The following is an 11,217-nucleotide window of genomic DNA, read 5'->3' on the forward strand; positions in this document are numbered from 1 at the left end:
ATGGTAGGTGGATGGTGTTGAGTCTAGTTTGTGCTTACCCAAGCTTTTTGTGCATTGTGTGATTGTTACTGTCAGAATCTACTCTGGGCCAAGCTTCTAATTTTTTTTTTTTAATATTTGCCAGTATAGTGTCTCAAATGTTTTATGTTGGCTCGTTTTCTTCTTTCTTTGAACAGTAATAAACATTCACTTGCACTAACCCTAAAGAAGATGGTATTGGGGATTAATTTCCAGGAATTGCATATTGAATTCCTCTATGAATATCATTAATATTTGAAGTAATCTCTCTTTTCTTCTCTTTGGCTTCTCTGATTCTGAAAATGTGAAGAAAAACAAGGTTAAGTGAGGTACCAAGCGTGGACACTTCCTTTATTTCTTCTCCAGAAAAAGGATTTCTAGGAGAGAAAATAATTTATCCATTAGAAATAGAATTATTATTCTAGAGAGAGTGTGATGAGATTCTGTTTAAACATGCCACCTTTTCCCTTCAAAGAGAGGAAAAGGACTTGATGGCTAGTGAGAGACAAGAAAAAAAAATGAAATTCCCTTTATATTTCCTTTTTAAATAAATTAATTTGGACATAAAAGGGAGATTTCATAGTAACCAGGTAAAAAGAAGACACATAAATTTTATTTTATAACTATGAATGTTCCAGTTCTAAGATAGAATAGACACATGCCACCCTGTCCCTCCCAGTGAATGCAACTGTCTGCCGACTCTGACATGCAAATGAGGAAGGGAAATTGAGGAATGAACTGAGAATTCAAATTACAGAAAATCTGGCAGTGAATCTGTATTTCTCTTTTCCTCCTGTATTTCTCAGCCTATATTCAAAGGCAGTGCACATCTCAGAACTTTGCACAGAGTGCAGACAGAAAGACCTCCGAGGTAATCCCTTTTCTCTCTGGTCTATGGGGGAGGGGAGACCACAAAGAGTAGGGGAAATTCCCTGTTATTTTTTTTTCCTTTTCTCTTCAGTTCCTGTTATGGGAAGTACACAGCAGAGTGGGGATACTAAATCTCCAGTGTTCTAGCAAAGGACCAAGAAGGAAGAGGAGGACTTGGACTTAGAACATGTTCATAAAGGAGTAAAGAAGAAGAGGCTTGAGAAAGGGATCCCATAAAATTGTGTATGAACTCATGGGCTCTCTCCTGAGCCCATGTATGCATGGATCTGACCTTAAACAAGTATACTGAAGGCTTGGAGAAAAACCTACCGGGTAGGTCTAAGATTGGCCCCTGGGCTGCATACATGTTGGGACAGATACAAATAGCACTTCAAAGGCTTTGAAAACAACTAACATTGAAATCAATATCCACATAATTCAATTTGAAACTTCTGGCTAAAACCTAACTTGGTTAAGTACTTACCATAAAAATAACAACTTTATTCTCCACAGGATTTAAACAAGATCTGCATCTCATAGCATAATATTAAACATATTCAGTATACAATCAAAAAGTAATCAAGGTGCAAAGAACCAGAAGTCTGACAAACTCTCAAGGGAAAAGACAATCAACAGAAGCCAGCCCCAAATCTGCCACGATGTTAGACTTAAGAGACAAAGACTTTAAAGCATCTCTCCTAATCATTCTATAAAAACTAAGGGCAAACAATTCTGAAACAAATGGAAAGACAGAAAGTCTCTGTAGATACATGAGAGGTCTTTTTAAAACAATCATTTTTAGAACTGGAAATTATATAAGTGAAAAAACACAATAAACAAAATAAAAACATTCACTGGATGGGCTCAATGTTAAAACTAACCAGTCAGTGTCCTCAAAGATAGAACAATAAAAATAATCTAATCTGATCAACAGAGAAAAAATTTGGAAAACAAAAGATGAATGGCACCTCAGGTACCTGTGGGACAATATAACAAGGTCAAAATTTGGTGTCCTACAGGTGCCAGAAAGGCAGGAGAAAGAGTGTGGGGTAGAAAAATATTGAAGAAATAAAGGTGGAGATCATCCCCAAATTGGTAAAAGGTGTAAATTTAGAGATTTGAGAGACTCAGCAAAACCCAACCAGAAAACACTCAAAGAACTGTATATCCAGATGTACAGTAATTAAACTGCTGAAAATCAAAGCTAAAGCAAACCTTAAAAGCAGTCTAAAAAATGACATAGTATAAAGGAGAACAAGTATTTGAATTATTACTGATTTCTTAGAGGCAACTATAGAGACCAGAAGGTAATGGAACATTTTTTTTTTTTTTTTTTTTTTTTTTTTTTTTTTTTATTTTTTTGGAACATTTTTAAAGTGCTATGACAAAAGAATGAGCAACATAAAATAATATATACTGTGTAAACATTCCTTAGGATTAAAGACAAAATGAAGGTATCCTTATCTTCAGATGAAGGAAAACTAAGAAAAGTTTTCACCAGCATATCTAATATGAAAGAAATGCTAAAGCAAGTCCTTCAGAAAAAGGAAATGATACCAAAAGGAAACTTGGAAATTTTAGAATGCAGGAAAAGTAACAGAAATTCTAAATATCTGGGTAGATATAATAGATTATCCACCCCCATCTTAAATTCTTTAAAATATACATATCAGCAGAAAACAAAAATTGTATCATTGTGTGGCAGAATGTGTATGAATTACATATATGTAATTCTTTACAGCTAGAATTTAAAAGAGTAAAGAGACATATGGTTTTAGGTTATCTACATTCCACTTGAAGTGGTAAATTATTAATTCTAAATAGATTCTGAAAAGTTTAATGCCTATTGTAATCCCTAGAGCAGTTGCCCCCTAAATTACACAAAGATATTGTCCAGAAAAGAAAAACAAGCAACAAACAATACACCAAACAATGTTACTTTTATGGCACATTACTGTCTTTTAAAAGTAAATAAGTACACACATGCACAGACCTTTGTGCGCCACAAGAATTTTAGGTTGAGGAAAAGTTCTATATCTTGAATATAATGATGGTTATATGGGTTATTATTCAAAACTCATTGAACTGTACTCTTAAATGGATGCACTTTATCATATACTAATTATACCTCAATAAAGTTGATTTTACAAATAAAAGCAAGAGTACACACCAAGAAAAAGATAGCTGTGGCTCTAAACAGCACATTAATTTCAGCCACATGAAAAATAACACCTAAAATTATCATTTGTGAATTATTACTTACTCAAAGTTTAGGCATAATTTCAACTATAAATATGTTATAGATTTTAGAAAATAAACACAATAAATTGTTTTGTACCCCCAGTAGAAGCTCCAAAAGTGTTCTTTATCTTCCTTGAGTATGATTTCTTCAGTTAGGAATGTTAGGTACATTCAAACGTGTTTGAGTGTCTATGAGTTGCGAAACACAATGTTTTGAGCAATCTACAAAGTATTAAAATTGGTGCTTACCTTAAGAAGCCTGCAATTAACTTGAGAGTCATGATATATGCACATTGGACCTAAAAATAACAATTAAAATATTAAATAACAAATGAACTGAGTGGTATAGGCAGTAAGTATACAATAGTGTTGTTTAGGACAGTGGTCCCCAACCCCTGGGCCACGGACTGGTACCGGTCTGTGGCCTTTGAGGAACTGGGCCACATAGCAGGAGCTGAGTGGCGGGTATCCAAGTGAAGCTTCACCTGTATTTACAGCCGCTCCCCACTGCTCGCATTACCACCTGAGCTCCGCCTCCTGTCAGATCAGCGGTGGCATTAGATTCTCATAGGAGCGTGAACCCTACTGTGAACTGTGCATGCGAGGGATCTAGGTTGCGGTCTCCTTATGAGAATCTGATGCCTGATGGTCTGAGGTGGAGCTGAGGCAATGATGCTAGTGCTGGGGAGCGGCTGCAGATACAGATTATCATTAGCAGAGAGGTTTGACTGCACAGAGACCATAATAAATCAATTGCTTGCAGTCTCATATCAAAACCCTACCAGTGAGTGACAAGCAAAAACAAGCTCAGGGCTCCCACTGATTCTGCATTATGGTGAGTTGTATAATAATTTTATTATATATTACAGTGTAATAATAATAGAAATAAAGTGCACAATAAACGTAATGTGCTTGAATCATCCCGAAACCTCCCCCAAACCCGGTCCGTGGAAAAATTGTCTTCCATGAAACCAGTCCCTGGTGCCAAAAAGGTTGGGGAACACTGGTTTAGGAAGAAAAAATCAACAATCAGTGAGTTTAGAATGGCAGAACCAGAAAGCTCCATGGAGGTATGTGTATACAGACCAAGTACCAAAGACTACATAGGGTGTCTTCAAGCTCTGGGAACAACTGTGACTATGAGTGAGCATACAGAGTTTCCCAAAATGAAAGAAAAGGAAAGGTAGCTCACTTTTAGTTTAGCAAAGGGAATCAAAATGACATTCAATCCAGCTAAACCATATTCCCTGTGCTTAGAAATTGAAACACACATACCGTTAGCTAAAGGTGATGACAAAGAGCCAAAATAAATTCAAAAAACTTTTATTAGATTTTATTCTGTTACTTACTTTAGTACCTCAGGGACTGAAAAGAGAGTCTTTTTTTTAGTATTTCCGGGAAAAACAAAAACAAACAAACCCTGTTTTCTAATGCTACAATGCATAATGCAAAGGATGGAGATTATTTCAGGTTTCTTTTACTCTCGTGCACTACAAAACAATTTCACAATATTAGCAAATGAATAATTTATTTATTGTAAATGTACACACCTGTTCTTAGAGGGATGCTTACACTTTCATTTATTTTGGGAAGAAAGGTTTATAAAATAAATCTCCATGGATATCTATGGACCATAGACTTTTTTATTGTTTTCTTAACTGACAAAATCTCTTCATCCATCAGCTTACTATAAAAAAATAGCATAATATAATATTCCTTGTATGTAAAATTTTTAAAAAGTAATGTAATAAGAATAAGGGGTAAAAACTGTTAAGAATTCTGAGGAAGGACCTCCTCCCCCCCAAAAAATAGTACCCTTCTTTACCATTTAGTTTCTAAACACATTGAGAAGTAAAACAGAGTGGCATGTTGAGACCAAAATACTACTTCTTTTACTTTAATGCTAAGTTAAAGGTCATAGCTTTGTTCTAAGAACTAAATGGACTCCTAACACCAAACCTCCAAATTAGGCAGACTTATCCATCCAGTGTCTGTCATGGTCAGAGGGAAGAGAAACTACCTCTGAAAAAAAACAACCAACCTGTGTTTCTAGAGAGTAGCTAACTTCAGTGAATTCTAAGAGGAAGAGATAGTAGATCTGAGCTGAGCAAATAAGCGGCAGATCAGCCTATTTTTTCTTCCCAATTTTACCAATCAGATATGTCACTCCACTGCCCCAGGGTTGAGGTCAATAAAGGGACAGTTAGATTCTGAGTTTCTTTTACAGGCAGGAAACCTGAAGAGGGAGGATTAAATGCTCCCCATAAAATTCCCTCTCTTTTTTCTTCAGAACCCTTTAAACTTTTTCAGAAAGCCTGTAGTCAAGCAGGAGTGCGTCCTTTTAGGGAAAGGGGACCAGTGGTCTATCAGGGAAACGTTGACCCAACCTTCATTAGGCTGCCTCTCCATTACTAACCACTGCTCTTTCGGAATCATCCTGGGACCACTGGTAGCTGTTTTAGATTTTGCTAAAATTAACAGGAACAATGCATTATCCAAATCAACTCCAAGACCACTCTGTACCCAAGAGTAAAAATCCATTCCCTATTCAGTTTGCCATCCCAAATTACAACCAACCACTCTACCCACACAGCATTACAGAAATTCTTCAGGGGCCTTAAACACATTCAAATAATTAAAATATCCACAATATAGGGACATCTCAATGTGAATAAAAAACACTCTCTCATTATCAAATTCCAAGGGAGAATGGTTAAATCCTCTTGCAAGTTAAAATCACCAAATATTAATATCCCTTAATATCTGGACTCAAATTATTTTGCCTATTTGAGTATAAAGTCCAAACCTCATCTTTTTCAGCAAAATCTTGGCCATGTGGAATTGAGGTTCTTTAAGCATTCTTAGAAAAGGAGTGTTATTCCTTTGGGATCACAAATTGCAATGTCAATTCGCTGATATATTTCAAACATCCCAATGAATGAACAAGCATATATGACTATTAAGCACTGACCCCACAATCGCCATATTGAGAAAGGAAGCCACACCCAGGCCCTAGAGCCTTTAGGTCCCGCAAAACGCTGTTCCCAGAACCCAGTACTTAGTGTTGAAAAGGCCATAGTGAAGGGAAGTGGAGGGCTTGACACTTTCTGCCTCACTGAGATGCCAGTCACTGGTCGATGCCAAAATGTCTAGAATCCCAAACCGGGGAACATAAAAATGATTGGAGAGGCCAAACGTCCCCGCAGACAGCTGTCATTGGGAGTGGACCGCTGCTGCCACCATGAATGCACGTCCCTGCCGGGGCTCCAACTCGCCACCCCCCACCCATCAGCAGGAGCCCTACCGCCACTGTGCCTGTCCATGACCTACTACTTGGACCGCGATGCTGTGGCTTTGAAGAACTTTGCCAGCATTTTCTTCACCAGCCCTATGAGGTGAGAGAACACGCTGAAAAACCGTTGAAACTGTAGATCAAGGAGGTGGCCGAATCTTCCTTCAGGTTAGGGAGGAGCCAGAGCACGGAGACTGGGACGGAGTCCGCCTCACCCTTAGAAACTAGTGTGAATCAGTCACTACTGGAACTGCACAAACTGGCCACCGAGAAAAACGACGTCTACACGTGTGACTTGTTGGAGATTCGTGGCCTGAAAGAGCAGGTAGGTGAAAGCCAGCAAAGAATTGGGTGGCCTTGTAACCAACCTGCGCGAGACAGAAGCTCCCCCTCCCTGCCACCCTCCAGTCCCCTCTGGTCCTCCCGCCCCCGGCCCAGACCCTGCCTCCACCCTGGAACGTGGTGTGGCTGTGTCCGTGACAAGTGCACCCTGAAAGACGGTGATGTCTAGAGCTAAGCCTAGAGTGGCTTCCCCATAGCCATGGGGTGACCTTCCGTGGTCACCAATGCAGTGCGTGTTTTTCAGGCTTACATTCTCCCTTTCTGTAAGTTGTAAGAACATCTACTTATGTTCTGTCATTTGTACCATTCCTTCAAATGAAATAATTTAATACCCCTCCTCCCTCCCCAATGAATGTAGAAAAATCTCCCAGAATGTGATTTATTTTGCCTCTCTCTATATATACATATTTGGGGGAAAGAAGAGCCCATCTTTCCCTAAAAATATGCAGTATACATTTCTTAAATTTCTTAATGTCCTCTTAGAGCCACATGACTTTTGAATTCTGGTACTTGAGTAAGTGTGAACTAAATCTATTGACATACTGTTTTTTAATTTATTACTTTTTTTTTTCTGTTCTGTTTTTTTTCCTTTTCAGTTATTGTCACTACCTCTTGTGATTGATACTTAAACCTAGGACTTTCACCATATCTTCACATTTGGCTTAACTGAAAGTCACTCTAAGCAAATTACTCTGTATAGAAATTATAGAAGCTTGTACGTAGGAAAGTGGTTATCAAAGTACAGTCCCCGGACCACCAGCATCAGTATCACTGGGAATTTTCTAGAAATGCAAACTATTGGGATAACAGGAACATCTGAATCAGAAACTTTGAAGGTAAAGCCTAACAATCTGTATGCTAACAAGTCCTACAGGTAATTCTGGTGCACACTCAAGTTTGAGAATCACTGCCCTCTTCTCGGTGGGGTTGACAAACTCTTCTATAAAAAACCAGTGGGCCATATGATCTCACCATGCTACTTAACTCTGGCAATGTGGAGAGAAAGGCATCTTGGACTAATGGGTGTGGCTGTGTCCCAATAAAACTTTATTTATAAAATTAGCTGGCAACATGATTTGGCCGGTTGAGTATAGTGTGATAACCCTACCCTAGAGGATTAGAAAAGATCAAGACTTCTGCCTTGTGTCCCTCAACACACTATCTTTCTTCTACTTTTCAATTCCACATACTTATGAAACATGTTCTCTTAGGGCACAGGCATGCCACACATAACAATTGCATCATCTTGAAATATATCCACTAATTCCTTGAGAATTATTCATTCTTATGTATATAAAAAAGCTGCATTAAATATAAAATTAATTCCTCCAACAGCATCTCCTTGGCCCTGAATAGATGATAAAATTTGGAGCAGTCATCTGGCAATGCCTATCTGGCTGGCACTAAGACTTTAAACTAGCTTCTGTGAACTATAAATCATAGAACTATAGAAATTTGTCTTCCTTAATGTTTAAATGCAGCAAATATTTTACACCCACCAATACCAAGGAAACATGTAAAGATTCTGTTTTTCCTATAATATAATCTTTTCTATTATGAACAGCCCAGCCTATGAATTAAACTGTAGTCACACACAGCTATTAGAAGCCCATCCAGGCCACTTGTAGCATAGCTAAGAAGCTTTGCCCAGTCAGCTTTGTGATTCCCATGTTCCTTTGCTGAGGATACCCATGTGAGCCGTGTACCTCTGCTGGGATTCTCTTGCTTTTGTCAGGACCTTTTGTGTCCTTGCTTAAGGCCTGCACAGCTTTATAAAATTAAGCCAGCCATTGTTTTGATGAACAGAAACTTTCATTTTGATTGTTAGCATTTCATCAATTCTTTTTTTCTTTTCCTAGTTATTACTCTTTGCCTTATTTAAGAAACCTTTCTTAAGCACATGCCATGAAAGTATTCTCTTATGTTTGCTCCCTGGAGATCAATACTTTTAACTTATTCATTTGGGTCACTGATCCATCCCAAATTAGTGTTTTTGTATGGTGTAAGGTAGACATCACAAGGATATAGATATGTAAATTGTTCAAGTATCATTTGTTGAAGAGGCTTTCCTTCCCTTTCCCCATTAAATCATTTTCACACCTTTGCCTAAAATCAATTATCGGATTCATGTAAATTTATTTTTTGGTTCCCCATTCTGTTCCATTTATCTCTTTGTTTATTTTTACATCAACAATATGCTATCTTAATTAGCATAGTTTTATAATAATTCTTGAAATCAGGTAATGTAGATCCTCTAACTTTGATCTTTATTTTCAAGCTTTTTTTGATTATACAAGTCCTTTGCATTTCAATATATATTTTCAGAATTAGCTTGTCCATTTCTACCAAAAAAAAAATGGTCTGGGTTTCTGAGTGGGATTTAATAATATCTGTAAATCAATTTGGAGAATATTAACTTTTTATCAGTTTTGAGTCTTGCAAACCATAAATGTGGCAAAACTTTTCATTTAGTTACATTTTATTTAATATCTCTTAGAAGCAATGTTTTGCAGTTTTCAGTGAAGTTTGCACAACTTAGATTAAATTTATCCTTGCATATTTTATGATTTTCCATGCTGCTGTAAATCATATTGATTCATCATTTTAACTGTTTGTGACTCATATATAAAAAGCCAACTGATCTTTGCATTTTGACACTTATTCCTTAAACTTGTTAAATTCATTTATTAGTTCTAGTAGTTTTCTCTCTCTCTTTTTTTTTGGTAGATTACTTAAGATTTTCTGTAGAGACAATCATGTTGTCAGCATGTAGAATTGGTTTTATTTCTCCCTTTCTCATCTCTATGCCTTCTATTTATTTTACCTGCCTTTTAATGATGAATAAAAGTGATAGTGGCCAGTCTTTCTTGTTTCCAAATTTTCCAATTTTAAAGTAAAAACTTTAAGGCTTCCCTGGTGGCGCAGTGGTTGAGAGTCCGCCTGCCGATGCAGGGGGCACGGGTTCATGCCCCGGTCCCGGAGGATCCCACAAGCCACGGAGCGGCTGGGCCCGTGAGCCGTGGCCGCTGAGCCTGCGCTTCTGGAGCCTGTGCTCTGCAACGGGAGAGGCCACAACAGTGAGAGGCCTGCGTATTGCAAAAAAAAAAAAAAAAAACACTTTACATTTTTCACCATTAAATTTGATGTTAACTCTAAGTTTTCCATAGATGCCTTATTTCATTTTGTGGAAATTCACTTACATTTGTAGTTTGTTGAGAGTTTGTATCATAAAGTGCATCTATTGAGATAATCTTTATTTTATGTTAAATAAATACTTCCCTTAGAATAGATGTGAGGAAAAGAAATTCAGCTTTATTTTTTGTCTGCCATATTTTGGTAGGTTTTATATTTTTCTAAATCGAGTTTTGGGACCTCTTGCATTTAAATGGAACTGGTTGGATAAATTAAAAGCTTAAGATTTGGAGTAGCCAAAGAAAATTAGAATGAGAAAGCAAAGTAGTGAAATATTGACAGTTTAAATGGAACAAATGACTAATCTTTGAAACAACCTATATTTTCAATGTCAATTGAAGTCACCAATAGTCAGTCATTCCTTCCTTCCTTCCTTCATTTCCTCAAGAAAAATCTATCAGATACTTACTACCTTTTAGGAATAAATAAATGTATTTGCGCATTCTTAGAGAAAAGATTGCCAGAATGTGCATCAAAAGGATAACAGTAGCTATCACTAGGTAGTGTGATTGGGTATGGCTTATTTTCTTCTCTAAATAATTGTATGTTGTGAATTCTATTCAAAAGGATGTCTCAATTCTTTACAACTTGAAGAAAGTTATTATTTTTAAATCATTCTGAGATGAAGATAATACAGCCTGTGAATCTTAACAGTACTCACCTGTGACAGCAGTTCATACGGTAAGAGCCTGGCAAATTGCCATGTGCGAATGCATAGTCTCTTCAGTCTCTAGTTCAGTGTTATCAGGAGCATGTTTGTGCTGGAGATTACACAATAGTTTTATTTTAGCTTTATATCATTATATCCATAGTAAATTAAACATTCAGCATATGACAAAAACAGAATGAAAGGAAGTATACATCTGTTTCTAATGCCCAAGCTCAGTTTCACTACATATTTATCAATAAATGTATCCAATTTTATACATCCCTGAGCCAAATGGGCTTTCAGTAGGGAAAAACACAATGCTTATTTACTAATGTCTGACTTTTCTAAACAGATTGTTCTGTATTCCTTAGAGCCCTACTCATCAGTTCAGTCTGTTGGATCTAATGGTAGTATCAGAAGCACCAAAAACATGTGGCAACTATTCATTCCTTCAACAAGGAGTTAATAATTTCCTGGCAATATTCTAAGCATCGTGGATATACTAGTGAACAGCATAGACAAGACTCTTGCTTCCACAGTTACCATTCTAGTAAAAAGGGGGAGCTAGAAAATAAACAAAGGAGTAAATGACAGTGCGCTATAAGTGCTAAAA

The 11,217-nt window shown here is 37.1% G+C and overlaps 1 pseudogene; it reads left to right on the plus strand.

Moving 5' to 3' along the window:
* The first annotated feature begins 6,306 nt into the window (after positions 1-6,306).
* Positions 6,307-6,915, plus strand: LOC116764011 (annotated as a pseudogene).
* Positions 6,916-11,217: the final 4,302 nt, after the last annotated feature.

Source organism: Phocoena sinus, chromosome 13, assembly GCF_008692025.1.
Source record: "Phocoena sinus isolate mPhoSin1 chromosome 13, mPhoSin1.pri, whole genome shotgun sequence".
In the NCBI taxonomy this organism is placed as follows: domain Eukaryota; kingdom Metazoa; phylum Chordata; class Mammalia; order Artiodactyla; family Phocoenidae; genus Phocoena; species Phocoena sinus.